The sequence below is a fragment of the Podarcis bocagei genome, assembly GCF_964188305.1.
Source record: "Podarcis bocagei genome assembly, chromosome: 1".
Lineage (NCBI taxonomy): Eukaryota > Metazoa > Chordata > Lepidosauria > Squamata > Lacertidae > Podarcis > Podarcis bocagei.
The window spans coordinates 136,377,435-136,395,410 of record NC_138125.1 but is presented as its reverse complement, the minus strand read 5'-3'; the positions used below and the strand labels follow the sequence as shown (position 1 = coordinate 136,395,410).

Sequence of the window (17,976 nt, the reverse complement as noted above, 5' to 3'; positions counted from 1 at the left end):
CCTCAGGCGCATTCTCACGTTCTCCTTTTCCCGAGTCTCGAATTCAGAAGGAAGTTGGCGCCGAAACCAAAGTTTGACAGGAGAAACACGTGCGGGGGGGGGGGAGCGGCGTTTCCCGCGGATTCTGGGCGCCGCTTGGCGCCGGGTGCGCGGGGCGGCGTGGACGGAGGCGCTTCTGGGCAGCCGGGACCTGGGCCGGCCCCCCGCCCGCCCGCCCGCTGCTCGCCCCTTTGGCATCGCTGGAGGCGGCGCCGTCCCCCGCCCCCGTCCCCCGCCCCCGTCCCCCCCGCCAGCCCCTCCGCCGCCGAGAGCCGCCCGCGCGGCAGGATTTTCCGAGCGCCGCCCTCGCGCTGCGCCGCCGAGACGAGAGAGAGAGAGTGGGGCGCGAGAGAGGCGCGCGGCGCAGGGAAGAGGCGGCCAGAGGGAGAGCTGAGTCCGGCGCGCAACGCGGCCGCTCCGCTCCTGCCAGTCCCGCGTCGAGCTTCCTCGGGGTAAGCGCCCTGATCGGGCTGCGCGGGGCTTTCGAAGGAGCCGGAGCGCCGGCTCGGGTGGGTCGGCCGGAGGGGCCAGGGCGGGAGGCGAGTTGCGGGGGGCGACCGAGGCAGCTCCGGGGTCTGCAGGAGAAGCGGGCTGCCCAGTCAGCCCTCCGGGTCGGGCGCCTTCTCCCTTCCGACGCATCTCCTAGTTTGAGGATCAGATTTGCTCGGGGAAGTTGCGTCTCGCGGGTGATTTTGCTTTCCGTTGTCAAGTCTGATTTTCCCTGCGTTTGCTGGCTGCTTTGTCTAGGTGTGAGACCTGCGTAGGTTGGTTGGTGAGTTAGTTGGTTTGCTTACTTATTTTCTTATTGATGGTACTTATATCCCAGCTTTGATTCCATGGAGCTCCAGGTGGCTTACATGGATCTCACCCCCGCCCCATTGAACAACAACCCTGTGAGGTAGCTTAGGCTGAGAGGCCCGGGGTCATCCACAGCAAACTTCCCAGCCAAGTGGAGGATTCGAACCTGGAGGATTCGACCCGGGTCTGACCCTCGAACCACTGCTCCACACTGGCTCTCGAATCAGGCTAACGTTATTTGGATTGCAGAAGGAGAGAAGGTGCTGGGGGGGGGGAATGTTGGTATTTGCTCAGGAAAAGCCGATTCAAATCAAAATACACGGACAGACAAGTGGCTGCTGTTTGATGCAGCTGCCGGGTTCTGCCTGAGTCAGGAGAGGATTCCCTAAGAGGCGGCTTTGCCAGGTTTAGTACCCAAAAGGTCTATCTTACAGAGCAAGGATGCGGCCAAGGTTTGTGGGCAGAAGGACGGAGCCCTTTAGGAAGCATTTATTAGGGCTGGCCTCCACAGGGATGCAAAGGAGTCCTGGATGCCCAAAGAGGGCAGAGATTGGGCATCCCTTCACCCTTGACTGTGCAATGCCAGAGAAGGCACAAACAGTGTATACAGAGCAGAAATGGTGTCTTGTCTGGCTGCCTGAAGCAACAAGTAGAGGGAAAAGTAGAGTTAAGTAAAATGCACCAGGGAACTGTTTGGGTCTCTGTGAAGTGTTCTGGGGCGCAGGAGGGATCTCTAAAGGATTGGCACTTTAGGGGAATTGCCTTCATCTCAGCCTTCAGCCCTAATGAACCATCCCTCCATGGCACTGATCTCACATGGACATGGGTTCAGCATAATCCTCATATTCCATAATGGACTTGGAAGTCTCATCGTGGGACAGGGACACACCCTTTGGCTGCTAAAAAGAAGGAGCTAGATGACCCTTGGGGTCCCTTCCAGCTATGATCACAGGTCTTCTCTGTTAACTGTGCAAAGACTAAATACAACTCCTCTTCTTTCCTTAAAAACTGAGCTCTGGGACCATGTAGCTCTGCAAGTATTAAGAAATCTACCCATCAACACCTAGTCATGTTAGTGGGATAATAATCTGCTGACCTTTTGTTCCTCTTAAAGGTTCCTTCAAGCTGGAAATCGTAATTAAGCTAAGTACTTCTCTGGGAATGTTTGCAATGGAACTAAAATGAATTGAAAATGTGAAATTCAAGGCTGTGCCCACTTTACAAAATTATTCCCCTTTAAGGTTGCAATCTTATACATGTACAGCAGCATGAGGGTAGATTCCTCTTTAAACAGTGAGGCTGGAGATTGCACAGTAAATCTGTAAGTGTACGAATGCAGGATTTCCAGCTTAATGTGTATTTTGCAACCCTTTTCAAAATGAAGGTATCAAAATTTAATGGTGGTGCAAACTTCTGCCAGATTTGGTGCCAAATACAAGGCCTTGGCAAATAACTAAGGGCGACATTCCACCTCATGCTGTTACTAATGTTCTGTCTGTGCAAGCGCTACAGCTTGTAAGATGGAACAAACCCCTTTCTCCCTGTGCACTTTTCTGGAGGTTTGGAGGACATGCGGGTGGAGGGAGAGGAGGGAACGCCCCCATCCTACAAGCGGAAGCTCTTGTGCAAGGCTTCCGCTCCCAGGGCTCATTACATGACTCCCACCCTAAAACGTTGCTCTTGTGTTCAAATGGAACAAGTGAGCTGAGGTACAGAATCCGGATCTCTTGCTTTAAAATGTTAGCAATTTCTTGATACGCAAATTTATCCCACATGTTGTAGTCACACTTCAGTCACAAACTCACAAGGTGACCTTATGAAAGCTTTCATTTCTCTCTGTCAGTCTCCGCTCCACAAACAGAAGTATATATTATGGGAAGAGTAATATGGCACTGCCTTAACATGACGGTTGTATGAGAAGCACTTTGGACATTGGAAGTGCTCTATAAATGCTGAGTGTGATCATAGCTCCAAATGCACCACGAGCGATGTTCGTTTATTCCTGGTGCCTCTCTTGGAACTATTCCTTGGTTGCAAAGTAAACGAGCACAGCATACAGTGTGCAAAATGGAACTTTCAACAAATTAGTTGGCTTGCTTATTTTTGCTTTCGATATTTACATAATAGTGATGTCACCCCTGGGATCCCAGTTGCCAATGTCACATTTATAGCAGAGAAAATAATGATACTGCAGGAGGAAAATGTGTCTTCGGGTATTGCTGAAGTTTAAAAGTGACAGAGTACTGTCCTAATTAGGAAGCTAGGGAATCACAAAGAACTCTGCTTGTGGGGAGCTCATGTTGCACTCCACCCCCGCCACCCCACTGCTTCCATGAATTGTAGATAATTCAAAGCCAGCACTATCATGGCCCTGTAGACTGACCGACCTGTCACTTAAAAGCTACTGCCCCCCCCTCTCGTGTGATGAATGCAACATCACCACTGTGAGCATCCAGTTCTGCCATATTTGCAGCTTTTTTCAGTTGAAAATAAAGAACAAACGCAGCCCAAAGTAGCTGCAGAAAATAGCCTTTATTTCTCTTATATGAATGGATAGCAGTTTACTTTATGTAACTGTGACTGGTTTTATAGAGGCTGCTATGAAGGAAGCACGGAATCTGACCCATATATATATATTTAGTAGCTCAGTGTGTTCCAGAAAAGGAGAGCAGTGGTAATACAGTCAAACTTTGGTTCCCGGATGGCTCCGTTTTGGAATGTTTCGGCTCCCGAAAACCTGGAAGTAAATGCTCCGGTTTTCGAACGTTTTTCAGAAGCTGAGTGCAGGAAGCTTTTGCAACCAATCGGAAGCCATGCCTTGGTTGTCGAACATTTTGGAAGCCGAACGGGCTTCTGGAACGGATTACGTTTGACAACCAAGGTTTGACTGTAGGCTAATATACAAATGTTGCAAAAGTGTTGCAGAAACACGTGGAAAGGAGGTCACCAATAACTGTGTAACTAACTGCCAAGGGCATGAAAACTAAACCTGGGCTCCTGCTCTGGGAGGTTTCTGTTATGACGGATCTCTGAGAAGCCTATGCCGTTTTCTCTGAGTAGCACTCACTTCCTCACCCCAGGGTGAGAAAGATATCCCTGGCCAAGCCCTGCTTCCTGCCTGTACCTTCGGCTCAATGCTCAATGACTAAGGCAGGAATGGCTCAGATCCCATGCGTTCCAGCGGTTTCACTGGCATTGGGAGAGAAGCTCTGTCAGTTTCTTTGTGGTTCTTTCCCCTGCGGTGATTCATAGGCCCCTTACACGATACGCTTAGCTGCGGGGACCCCTGCGATTCCCCCAGAGGCACTACTCTAACTCTTGGCCATCCTTGCCCAGGATCCAGGGAATCCTTCCTCTCCCCCTTCCCACAGGCTTTGCTGATTCATAGCTTATTTGTTTGTGGGCTGCAATTTTTTGGTCTGATGTTCTTATCCCACGTATGGAAATTTCTAAAAATTTTACTGCTGGGATTGATTACTGGCCAAGTTTTAACAACCATTTTTGTTTCTGGGTTACTTTAAAACTACTCTGAACATCATTATTTTTCATTTTGTTTGCTTGCTTTCTGGTCAGATTTTTATTTCTTCAAGTGTGGGCTCTTTAGTGTCGAAATACCAGGCTGTCTATGGTTTAAAATTTGTTCAAAATTAAAAAAGCTGACATATGTACCGGTAAATTGGCAATTCAGAGATTTTGGCTTGGCTTGAATTTGTGTTCCCGCCTGAGCTTTCCATCTCCTGAATCCTCTGCATGTGCCAGAGGACTTGGGGGTGTGGGGGCCCCCTGGGCCCCCCAGCTACGGAGAGGGGAGTGGGAACCTCTCATGGGGGCTGAAGAGGCTCTTCACCAGTGGACCTGGGGCACTTGATCCTGTTGAGTTGGTGGGTGGGTTTGTGGAGGCCCGAACAATGTCCTTTCCACCTCATCCCACAAGTGACAGCAGCCACACCTATTATTTGCTTTGCTTTAGTATTTGCTTTCTTGGAATGATTTCTCTGTAGCTTAAGAACAATGAAGAACACATCAGAGGAAAACTTTTACCTGCCTACCTGTTCTCGATATTCCCTTCTGCCCTTATAACATTTTGGGGCTAGTCACTTTTTCACCCTCCATTCATTCACTCCATTCATCTCATCACATACAGTCATACCTCATGTTACGTTCCTTCAGGTTACATCCCGCAGCGACCTGGAAGTACCAGAAAGGGTTACTTCTGGGTTTTGCCGTTCGCACATGCACAGAAGCGCAAGATGATGTCATGCACATGCGCAGAAGCAGTGAATCTCAACCCGCGCAGGCATGCCGTGGCGTGTTGCACTCTTTTCATGTTGCAAACGGGCCTTTGGAACGGATCCCGTTCGCAACCAGAGGTACCACTGTACACTGATTTGATGTCTACATGCTTAATGTTAGCATGAAAGGGACCTGCACACCTACAAGTGTATGCATATAGGCTCCTTTCTTTCACACTCACACTGCATCCCATGGTGTGGGGGACAACAACAGAATCTTCCAGTGTGCATATAGGGGAAGCCTCTGCCATACTCTTTGAAGGCGCTGCAGAATGCTTTTGACCAGGCTTCCTCAACCTTGGCCCTCCAGATGTTTTGAGACTACAATATCCATCATCCCTGACCACTGGCCCTGCCAGCTAGGGATCATGGGAGTTGTAGCCAAAAACATCTGGAGGGCCTAGGTTGAGGAAGCCTGCTTTTGACTCTTAACTCCCAACATGGCCAGTGGTCAGGGAAGATGGGCGTTGTAATCCAGCCATGTCAGAGCCTGCAGGTTGGGGAGCCTGCTGCCGTGTGGCCAACCAACAGAACCCAGAGGGGGGCTATGAGTCAGTTCTCAGTGGCTCCTGCTGATTTCTGTGGGATTAGCAGGAGTCTGTTTAATCCCCATTCCAATGGTGTCCCAGAGGTTAACACATATAAACACACAACTGCCATTCATTCTTAGGAGAAAGGGTGAACAATTACAGTGGTGCCCCCATCACCACACTGGGCCCCCCAAGCAGTACCAAAGCATGCTTGCACATTCTGCCCTTAAGGGCCCTCCAGTGTTGTGGGTGAGGGTCAATACTTTCTTCTTCCCCAAACTCCTAGAGCCTGAAGATGCCCTGATATACCATGCAAAAGATAACAGAGCACTTTTTTGCATAAGTGGGTGGGGCTGGGCATGTGTCTTGGTGGGCAGGGGTTAGATGGGGGGGTCAGCAGAACGCAGACTCAAATGTGCCACAAGTAGAAAGTGGGGGGAATATACAGAACAGTGAACAAAAAAAGGAGGGCAGGCTTTTCTTGTTGTGGCGGACCAATTAAACCTAGGCTGGTTGGCATACATATTTGTTCCCAAAGGCCAGGTTGCCGCTTACAATCCATTCTGGATCCATAGAGTCCCATATATTTCTAAAGCGTTGGGGTTTGAAGGGAAGCAGATATACTGCTTTTTTGTTGGATTTATTACTGGCAAAACCTGTGCATGAAATCAGGTCTGGTTCTGGAACCATTTTCTTTTTCCACACCACAAATTAATAATATCCTTTGCATAACAAATTCCTGCTCTGAAATTTGTTGCAAGTTTGTTTTGAAAGGGTAATATATTCCCCCATGATATTTTGGTTATTGAACCAACTAAATGTGGGCTAGATTATAGGACTGTCATATGGACCCACAGCTTGTTGGAAATTCTGATCTACTACAAGGGAGGTTTCAAGAATGGGGCCACGGGGTTCTGCCTTGGACCTGGTGCTCTACAGTGTTGCCAGCCTGGTGACTGCAAGGTACCATGGCACCTGCAAAGTCTTTCTCTGTTGCTCCCAGGATGAATAATAATAATAATAATAATAATAATAATAATAATAATAATAATAATAAATTATTATTTATTATTTATACCCCACCCATAACCTACCTTCCCTTCCTTCCTTCCTTCCTTCCTTCCTTCCTTCCTTCCTTCCTTCAAGAAAGTTGCTAGCATCTTTAGAATCTGAGTTGTGAGGCAAAACTTACCAGTTAGCATGCTCCAATGTTTACATGAACATCTCTTTGCCATCCTGTGGATGCCCATGCCTGAAAAAGGGGAGATGTGTGGCTGCTGCCTGCATGCGTGGGACGGAGGGCTGCTTATGTATGTGTGGTCTGTGAGGAAAGATTGCTTGTGAATACGTGGTCTGTAAGAGAGAGGGCTAGAGGGAGAGAGAGAAAGAAGTGTCCGTGTGAATGAAGTGCACATACAGGAGTGAGCAAGCGAGCAAGTGAGAGATGCACGTGTGCCTGTGGTCAGCATGCGCGCAGCTACTGTGTGTGAGGGAAGGAGTGGGACTAGAGGGATGGTCCCTTATACATTTTTCCTGGTGTTGGGCTGTGTTTATGTGAGAAATCAATATGGTGTGATCTCCACAGTCAGGACAGCTGGGCATAGTTGCCTTTCCATGGTAAGCCTAAGGCTGCCTGAGGTGGCATGGTGTGTGTGTTGTCTTGAAAAATACGAAAGTTGTCTTGAAAAATACGACTTTCAAGCTGTCTGGTCCCCAAGATTATATATCTGATTTTCTAACACTGAGTCCTGAAGGGCTGTAACACAGAAAAGGCCAAAGACTTGTCCTCTGCTGCCTCAGAGGGTAGGAATAGATTAAAGGGGTTTAAGTTGTAAGAAAGTAGATTGGAGAAATGAACCAATTCCTGGGAGGCCCTGTGGTCTCTTCCTCCCCTGGCATCTTCCAGCAGAGACTTGAAGGCTTTCCTGTGTGTCGAAGCAGGAGGTTGCGACTAGGCCTTCTCCAACTCTTTGATTCTAAGAGAACTGTCACAATCTTTGTAGACGGGAGTTGCCACAAAGCTTATGGAGATCACTGAAATAAATTTTAATAATGAACATCAAATCCTTTAATTAGTACATCACTGAAAGCAGTATCTGAGTTGACTTAGCACTAAGATCCACAGAAAGGGGCAAAGGAATACATTATAGAGTTGTGCTCGCAAGGAAATGACTTTTCTGAAGGGGTCTGACCTCGTTCACAGGCTTTCCTAGGGTAAAGCCCAAAACTGCAGTAGGTGTAACTGCCATGCTTTTCAAGGGGAATTTTGCAGAAGTGTGACTGGGCCACAGATCAATGTTCTTTCCCTTATACAAGGGGGCAACTGACCCCGTGATTGTGCAGGAATCTAGTTCTGCATCTGCCAATTCCAACAAACTTTCTCCTGGACTGAACGAGCTCTGTTACCTGGTTTTTTCCCTTCTGATTCAGAAGCCCAGCGTTGGAGTGCCATCATTTTTTCCAGATCCTAATGTTCTGTATTCCACATTAAGATGCTGAGTGGCATGGGTGGAGGGAGGGTGGTTGGTAAAATATGTGGTTGTATACAAAGACTTGTTGAGTTTTTAGGGAGTTCCTTGCTTTTTTCCATAAATAATCCCCCCCCCCGCCCCTTACTAGCTTACATTGAAGGCATCAGAAGCAGAAAACAGGCAAAGCCTAGTTATAAATACCATTTACAAACAAATAAATAAAAGTCTTCTTTATGACAGTGCCACTTTTATTTCTTTGACCTTCTTCCTCTCTCCTCGGGTTTATTTGCACTTTCGCCTGGCATGGGCACAGAAGCCCTGAGAAATGCACTGCAAGAAGCCATATGAGAGCCAGGAAGTGTTGGCCTTTGTGTCTTGAGATGGGAAAGGAACGTGTGAGGCTGCAGAAATGAGTTATTTTTCTTATTATTGTTGAACAGACAAAGCCTTGTTCTCTGGGCTTTGGTTTTTCACAACAGAGGGTTCTCGCTAAATGCGCCTTGATGCAGGCCTATGGAGACCACTTGGATAAAACCTCTTTCCTGAGTCTCACCCTCTCTGGAGATCTACTACGAATGTCCCCAGTGGCTGATCTGGGCTCTGCGCAAAGACTTCAAGAAGGGACATACAAATGAATAATGACCTGAGCCTGAGGTTGAGTTGTGGTAGAAATCCAAAGAGTAGGGCCGCATGTGATCTCTTTGGAGCAAAGAAAAAATCATCATGAAGTGTGCTATATGTGCAAAGAGCAATTTGAATGTTGCAACATTTTATTCCCCTTTCTCCCTGGGTAATGAGACACAGCTATCAAACTGGATTGCTAGGCCAAGGAAGTTGAGCAGGCAGGACTTCCTGCATCAAGCCCGTTACCATATTTTGCGCCAGAGGGGACAGTGGGGTTTCATTAGCTGTATCCGTCCTGTGGGTAGCCCATGATTGATCGGTGGTACTTCACTAGGCCCCATTCACCACAGTGACCTGATATTGGACAGGTCCCAAGCTTGGACCCTCGCACAGCTGTTCTCGGTGATCAGGCAGTTACTGATGGTGGATTTTGTTCCTGCATGTTTCCTCTTGCAGCAGACCTGTGGAAATCTGGATTAGGGTGGTGTCTGCACAACCCTAAATGAATCATGTTTGGACAGGTTGACATAGGTTTTTAATGGATCTTTTTCTGGTTTGTGTTCCACTGTAATCTAAAAGAGTGTGGTGCCTAGAAACTCACAGTTTTAAAGAAAAAGTGTGAAATTGAGGTTCGCAGTAATTCCATATCCAATCGCAATCATGCTGTGTATGGCGCTGTAAAAGCTATAGGAAAGTATAGGTGTAATACCCTGGGATATCAGCAAATTATTTATTTTGCATTACTCTTCTGTGCATGAGTATCCTTAGGCACTTGCCAAGAAGTCTGTGCCTCAATTCAAAGTGTTTTATGCAAAAAAGAAACAATGGATCCGTGCGCACGCACACCCACACACACACCAGGCTACATAATTTTGTCAGGGAAACCGATGCACACTTCTTTTTTAACTGAAACTGATCTACTACTATCTGAGAAACATCTGTCATCTTGATGCATTCAAGAAGCTGTTATGTGGACTGAGGGGTCTGATCCCTTGATGGCCTTGTGCATAATTTAATCAGTATTAATGAGCAACTGTAGATGATCCAGATCTCAGTGGACAAACATCCAGGAAATCAGTTGCTTCAGGCTGAGGAGATTGCTGGCCAATGATTTAACCATCTAAATTGGAAGACTAATGAATCTTGCACACAAACTACTGTATGGATTTGAAAACATTAAATTTTGGCTCCCCGCCCCTTGATTATATCAGCCTATCTAGATCCGTAATTTCCCGGACATATCCGGAATACTGCAGCTGCAAGCAGTGTCCAGGCGGAAATCGGAGAAATGTCTGGGAAAATCTGGCCCTATGGCAGCCCATGGCTGATTTTCCTCAGAAATAGCTCAACAAATTTAGGCAAAACTATAAAAAAGCTGTCTGGATTTTCACTTTTTGAAATATGGCAACCGTAATCTAGAACCACCTCTGTAACCACTGCAGGTGGAAGGCTCGCCTTCAAATAAAAATAAATGAAATGTACGCAGGAGCACCACCCACACTCCCAGCGTCAACTGATATGTTCACAGCCCTGGCGCATGGTAACCATCTCAGAGATAACTAGGCCACAGACCTAAAAAAGATCTATGAGGCAGGGGGGAAATAAAACAGCCCAGCAGCAATCTCATGGAAGGTTTTGCTTCATAGTTTTAACTGCAGAATTTCCACCCACATTATTCTTCTTCTAAATCAGGGGTCAGCAAACTTTTCCAGCAGGGGGCCGGTCCACTGTCCCTCAGACCTTGTGGGGAGCCGGACTGTATTTTGAAGGGGAAAAATGAACGAATTCCTATGCCCCACAAATAACTCAGAGATGCATTTTAAATAAAAGGACACATTCTACTCATGTAAAAACACTGATTCCCGGACCATCTGTGGGCCGGATTTATAGAAGGTGATTGGGCCGAATCCGGCCCCCGGGCCTTAGTTTGCCTACCCATGTTCTAAATTCTGAGTCCCCACTCAGAATCAAGCTTTTGTGTTTGAGCATGTTAAATACTAGTTGCACAAACACTGTAGCATCAGGAACAGTTTCTAATGTGTGCCGTGGGTGAGTAAACATTTGCATTATAGCCTGAGATTAATATCCCTTCTCAGACCAGAAACTCCTCCAGAAACCTACTCATAGCACTGAATAAACTACTACTCTTCGTGATGAATGGGAAGGAAAGCTATTGCCATCGTTAAGTAAAGGCCCCAAGTAATTTTGTGAACAAATGTGTGGCGCTTGCCTAGAAAATCTCCTTGCCTTTAAGAGGCTTCAGGCTTTTAAGTTTCCACTTGTTTCAAGGTTTCGGGGAAGCAAGGTGTTATGTACTGAACTTCTCACCCTGAGCCAGCAGGGGGATACTTTTCACTCAGGTCCACATATGCAAATAAGGGATTGAAAGTGACGTTCAGTGATTGGATAGTTACAGAAAGTGGTTACTGTTGCGTTCTAGTGGAGCTCTATATAAGCAGGCTGGCTGAACCCTTCAGTTCAGTTCTGTTCTGGCCTGTGAATAAACAAGAGCTGTTTGAAGAATTGCTGTGTCATCTGTGATTATAAATGAAAATATGAAGTAATATTAAATGAGGATATATAATTAAGGGTAAGATAAGAGGGTACGAATTTGCTGAATAAATTTTTAAATGGAATACAAAGAGGGAGGTGAGAGGAAGTCAGGAAAATAAGTAAGAGAATGGTAGAAATTGAAAGTAGGGATTTTTATCTGTATTTTTTTTCCTTCTTTTTTGGTTCCTGCTTTTATGTGGAATTTTTGACTTTGGGGTTTTTCTGGTGTTTATTTCTTTACCGTTTGTTGTTATGTTATGTTTTCTTTTTTGTTGATGTTTTTTGTAACCTTTTTTATCGTAAAAACTTAATAAAATATTATTCTAAAAAAAAAATAGAAAAGAAGAAAAAAAATGAAGAGTTGCTGTGTCATCTGATATGTTCACCCACAACTTAACACCAAGGGATCCAGACTGGGGGACAAGTTATGGCTCCAGAAGCAGCAGCAGGAGGGCAGCACCCACATCAGGCAGCAGAAGTGCAAGAGGCAGCGTCTCATCTGCCACCAGTGGCAGAGCACATGGAAGTCCGGCCCACTGCGGCTGACCTCACAAAGTGATGCAGGCAGTGCATTCTCATGCCACATTCCAGGAGAGTGGCGGCAGCATTGCCACCCATTCTTCTCTCTCCGCCAGAGCTCCTGGGCCAGGCACAAGGAAGTGGTAGCTTCCTCATGCGCCGCAGCCTCTCTCCGGTGTGGCAGAGCTGTGCGTGGCACAGCCCAGCTGAGGAAAGGGGTGGCAGTTCTTGACCACCGACTCTCCTCCACTCTGCCCCCAGATCAGGTCTGACCTGGGAACTGAGCTTGGGTTGGGCGTGAGCTTGCATGCCTGTTGTTTTTTAATTCAATCCAGAATATGTGCCCAGGGAGTGGCACATTCCAATATTGCCTCAGGGGACAAAACAGGCTGGGGTCCCCCCCTCTAGCATCCTCCTCCTCCTCCTCCTCATATGGCAGAACATTTTTGACCAGAAGCTTGTGTTGTAACTTATCTCCTGTTTCCTTCTCTAGTCAGATCCAAGAATTACCCATACGATGCTGACCATTTATCAAAAGAACAAAAATAAAATATCTTGTAATTCAGTCTTTCTTGCCATCCCATAGTGAAGAACAACATTAAAATACAATAAAACAACATCCCATTTAATATCAGACCAATCAGTATGCGTCAGCCAAGGGAGGGACAAATGCTTGGGCAAATAACCATGTTCTCACATGGTGTTGAAACTCCCTTGGTGTCGGTGCTAGTCACCTCTGGAAAATGAGAGCATTCCAAAGTCAGGATGCCACCACTGAGAATGCCCCCTTAGTGGAATTTCCTTCCACAGAATGTGGTGATGAACGCTGTCTAAGAAGGGTCTTAAATGGGATGAGACAAATTTCTGTAGGATAAGGCTAGTGGTGACTATGAGGAATCAAAGTTAAATGGTACAACCTCCATATATTCAGGTGAAGTGTACTTTTGAATACCAGCAGCTGGAAGCCTACAGTGGAAAGGGACTGCTTCATGCCATGTCCTGTAGTTTTCCTGATACCATCTGACCGGCTATTGCTAGACCTACCTTGACCTAACCCAACCACAGTGTTCTTTGTCCTTAGCTAACCACTGTCTGCACCGCAGGTTCCACATGTCAGGTTGGTGAAATCGGCCCCCAAGGGGGGTGCAGGCCCAGGGTGTGTGTGTGTGTGTGTGTGTGTGTGTGTGTGTGCAAAAACCACCTGTCAGACTGTGGAGTGTATGATGTATAGGCGTCTGGTGATGTGCCACTGCTGTTGCAGCAAGATCAAATGTGGAAGAAATTTCCTATCCTTCTTGAACCATGGCACAAAGATGGGCATTTCTCCCCGCCCTTCCCCTCTCCTCACCCTCCCTCTGGATGCTGCAAAGTACTTGGGCCGCACAAAATGTAGTAATCTCTAATGTTGCTAGTGTTGTAAAGTGATTTTTAAAGGGAGGGGGGTGCACTGAAATAGCCCCTTGCCAAGGGCGCAAGGGACCCTAGGTATGCTTCTGGCTTTTTGAAAGCCTAATGAGTTTGTGCCTGGTGTAAAAAGGTCAAAGGTTGCAGTAAGGTGTCCTGGGACAAAGAAACAATGAGCAATTTCGAAAGTATGATCTCTTGTTCTTGCTTTATGATGATCTCTTGCTCTAGTCAGTATACCCATGAATATCAGATCTCACTTGCTGGATCATCACCTTGTCGTGGTGAGTGGGCTTGCACGTTCCTATAACCCTTGTGAGTGAAGCCATCGGGAATCTCATACTCCCATCAGGGTCACCCAAGGTGGTAAGGTCAAAGGCAAGGAGCTAGACAAAGAATGATCCAAGAAGTCCTCAATGGCAGAGCAGGCAGATGATAACAAGAGGTATGTTACAATGGCTGTGAAGGCAGATGAAGGCTGCAGCAGATAAAAATCTACCGGTCGTCATGACTACTCATACCGTTGGAACAGAGCCTTACTGCGAAGACTGCGTTGGTCAGCGTGCACTGATCTACACACATAAAACAAATTCACGCACAGGCATCTTCCAAAAACCCATCCCAAACCCAAAGAAGTCCCATGGTGATCGGCAAATGGTAACGGGGGCAGGATCGTGAAATCTGGAAGCCCCTAGTCATGAACCGACACATGGGTGGTGGATACAGATTCAGTCACTCTGACTCAAGGAACAAGGCAGTTGAGCAGCTCGACAGCTGTATCCAAGACTGAGCAGCCCTTTTTAGGATCCACTCTGCTCACTCTGAAAAGGGGGAAGGGCTAGAAAAGATGCCCTAAACATAGTCTGCTTCCCTTTTCCACTGACTAGATAACTGCGCCCAGTGGAGTCACCACCTAGAAGTTGTAAAAGACAATTGAACTTTGGAACATGGAATATACGGCCTTTGTCAGATAACACAGATAACGAGGGTCCTGAACGCAGAACTGCCATCATTGCAAGAGAGTTATGACGTTTTAACATTGATATTGCAGTGCTTCAGGAGACTCGAAGAGCAGGCGAGGGTCAACTGAAGGAAGAAAAAGGAGGCTACACATTCTTCTGGAAAGGTCTATCTGAACAAGAACATCAAATACATGGGGTAGGCTTTGCTATAAAAAACGATTTTGTGAAGCTCCTGTCAGAAGTCCATATCGGCATTAATGAGCGGCTCTCAACCCTTTGAATAAAACTCACCAAAAACCAACAGGCTACTATTATAAACACTTATAAACACCAACAATTGGAAAACACTTGCCTGTGAGCGCTCCAATTGGAGAACAGCCTTTACCAAAGATGTTGTGGGCTTTGAAGACACTTGAACTCAGGATGCAAGGGAGAAACGTGCTAAGAGGAAGGCATGCTTGGCAAATCCACACCATTATCAACTCCCACCCGGAAACCAGTGTCCCCACTGTGGAAGGATGTGTGGATCCAGAATTGGCCTCCACAGTCACTTACGGACTCATTGTTAAAACCGTGTTAATGGAAGACAATCTTACTTGGCTGCGAGTGATTGCCAAAAAAGAAAGAAGAAGAATATCAGATATGGGGGATAAGCCACAGGGGAGTGTGACCACTTTCATGCCCTTCTTACAGGCGTAATGGAGGCATGTGGCTCGCTATATTGGAGAACGGTCTCTGAATTCAAAGATCTTTTGGTATGATCCAGCAGGATTCTTAATACTTTATTAACTTGGAGGAACTACTCTGGGAGAAACAGACATGGCTCAAAAAGGCAATGGATTGCATTGAGTGGCATTTTCCCTTCCGCAGTAAACTGTCACCTCTGTCACTTAACTAACGCAAGTGTCCAAGCTAGCATGACATTTGCTCTTGGAGGATAGATCAATAGATCATGCTAGGGGTCATTAGGAAGGGGACTGAACTAAAACTTTCAAACATTGTTTTACATCTTACAATATGGTGTCAACCACGTTTAGAATATTGTGTGAAATTCTGATCATCCCATTCCAAAAAGGTATTGTAAAAGTTGCAGAAAAGGGAAACCGAAATAATTGCGTGGTTGGAGAACTTTCCCTAAGAAGAAAGGCTGAAGCATTTGGGCTGCTTTGAAGCAACAGCAGGACCAATCTGTTTCCCTTTCTCCTACTTGTGAAGCAGCTGGTTCACTATACAAGTAGGAAGGAAGATGCTGGAGTAGGTGGATTATCTGAACCAGCATCTGAACCGTTGTTAGAGAAATTACAAAAGAGGTCAAGGCCATAAAATAATAGCCAAACTGTTCCATCCCTACTAGTTTAACTGTTACATTCCTCTGGATGGGATTGCTATAGAGACTGGATTGCTCACTTATAGGATAAATTGGATGGTTGGATGGCCATCTGTGATGGGTGCTTTAGCTGAGATTCCTGCATTGCAGGAGGTTGGATGAGATTACCCTTAGGGTCCCTTCCAACTCTACAGTTCTATGGTTCTATGAGATGGCAGCAAACCTGAGGTGTTCAAAAGCCACTTAGTTAATAATATAAAGTGACAACGAACACTCTTCTTCTTCTTCTTCAGTGATGACTCGTTCTAGGAAGTTCTAGGAAGAACTTCCTGACAGTAAGAGCTGTTCGACAGTGGAATTTGCTGCCAAGGAGTGTGGTGGAGTCTCCTTCTTTGGAGGTCTTTAAGCAGAGGCTTGACAACCATATGTCAGGAGTGCTCTGATGGTGTTTCCTGCTTGGCAGGGGGTTGGACTCGATGGCCCTTGTGGTCTCTTCCAACTCTATGATTCTATGATTCTATGATTCGTTGCCGAGTAAGATTGTCTTCCATGAATGTGGTCTTAACGGTGTGTCTGCAAGTGACTGTGGAGGCCAATTCTGGATCTGCACATCCTTCCACAGTGGGGCATAGGTTTCCAGGCAGGAGTTGAGTGAGGTTTTGCCAAAGATGCCTTCCTCTTAGCTTGTTTCTCCCTTTCATCCTGAGTTTGTGCTCTTCAAAGTCCATGACACCCTTGGTAGAGGCTATTCTGCAATTGGAGCACTTGCAGGCCAGTGTGTCCCAATTATCTGTGCTTATACTGCATTTTTTAGGTTTGCCTTGAGAGTGTCTTAAACCTCTTTTGTTGTTCACTAGCATTTCGCTTTCCATTCTTAAGTTGGGAATAGATTAGTTGCTTTGGAAGATGATTCTGGAAGATAAGAACATGAATACTCCTAGTGTGTATGCAGCCAACCCCTTTAAAGTCACCACAAATCACGCTTTCTGCCAGGTCCCTGTCCGCTGAACTAATAACTCCAATTTCCAGCTCAAATTCTGCCCAAGGCTTTTGTGCTCAAATCATATCAGCCCTTAAGGCAAAATAGAGGTTGCCAGGCTCAGCAGGTACGTAGGAGGTTCAGACACATTATGAAGCAACTGACCCAACAAACAATGCCCCCCTCCGCACTATCCTTTTAAAGAGTGGGTGGCCACAACCATGTGCGTGGCAAGCAGCCGGAGTCCCAAGAATGGGCAAGCAAAGCAACGCTCCTTTGGGCGGGCGGGCTCTGTGGCCTTTGTTTTCGCTGGTGCTGCCGTTTCTGTGTCCATGGATACAGAGTCAGAATCAAGGCTGGCTCAGTATCAGATTCATTCTCAGTTGCCTTCTAGAAGGGATCAACGCCTCCCTGAAAGGAGCAGGTGCTCCAGAGGTGGCTTCCCAGGTGGAGGTGTCAGGCTAGGAAGGCCTGATGTCGAAGAGTGGGACATCCCTCTGACAACCTGCTTGGTCCCGCCCCTGAATCCTGATTGCCACACCCCCACCAGGTCCCTGGACCCCTCCCCAGTGTTATAAGAATTTAAGGTCTCAAATATATAAATTAAATGCTCATAAATTTACAAGGCAAACACATGCATAAGCATGTAAGCCATGTGTCTGAAATAGTACAGGAAAAATAGTCCTGAAACCATTTTGACTCTCCCAAATTGACCTCAAATGTCTATCTGCAAGGAGGAAGGAAATGGGGAAACCTCCCCATTGTCTATGCTCACAAATCCTGCCTTAAGGGTACATTTGGATATGAATAGGGACATGGGTTAAACCACAGCGCCTAGGACTTGCCGATCAGAAGGTCAGTGGTTTGAATACCCGCGACGGGGTGAGCTCGGTCCCTGCTCCTACCAACCTAGCAGTTTGAAAGCACGTCAAAGTGCAAGTAGATAAATAGGTACCGCTCTGGCGGGAAGGTAAATGGCATTTCTGTGCGCTGCTCTGGTTCATCAGAAGCGGCTTAGTCATGCTGGCCACATGACCCGGAAGGTGTACACCGGCTCCCTCAGCCAATAAAGCGAGATGAGCGCCGCAACCCCAGAGTCGGTCACGACTGGACCTAATGGTCAGGGGTCCCTTTACCGGTACCTTTTAGGGTGAGCCTGTGACCTGGACTCAGGAATTAAGTATTTATCATCACAAAAGAATAACCAGGGTCTCCAGGTAAACCCATCAACAGGTTTCCTGCTGTCAGTGATGTATGAATGATGTATTGGGGGTGGCCTTAAGCTTACAGGATAGCAATTTCAAAGAGTCTGTATAAGGGCTTGTACGCCATTGTTCTGGGTTGCTCCTCCCTCCTGCATGTGATGAGTGAGGACTCTGTCGCAACAGTTTAATAAAGATCAAGCTTACTGGCTGCTTTGCTTCTCAATATTCTCTGGTTGGCCTGTTATTTTCTCCTACCGATAGGGAACCCACTTA

General features: G+C 46.7%; 1 protein-coding gene across 14 annotated transcripts in view; it reads left to right on the top strand.

Moving 5' to 3' along the window:
• Window positions 1-317: 317 nt before the first annotated feature.
• The window catches only part of COL6A3 (collagen type VI alpha 3 chain), a 107,722-nt gene continuing 90,063 nt past the window's right edge, over window positions 318-17,976 (top strand). For 11 of the 14 annotated variants that reach the window (XM_081189530.1, XM_081189529.1, XM_081189539.1 and 8 more), the window contains exon 1: window positions 318-491. The gene's annotated coding sequence lies outside the window, so the exon portion shown is untranslated. The remainder of the gene's footprint in view (window positions 492-17,976) is intronic. The other 3 variants (XM_081189532.1, XM_081189533.1, XM_081189531.1) reach the window with 1 other exon arrangement.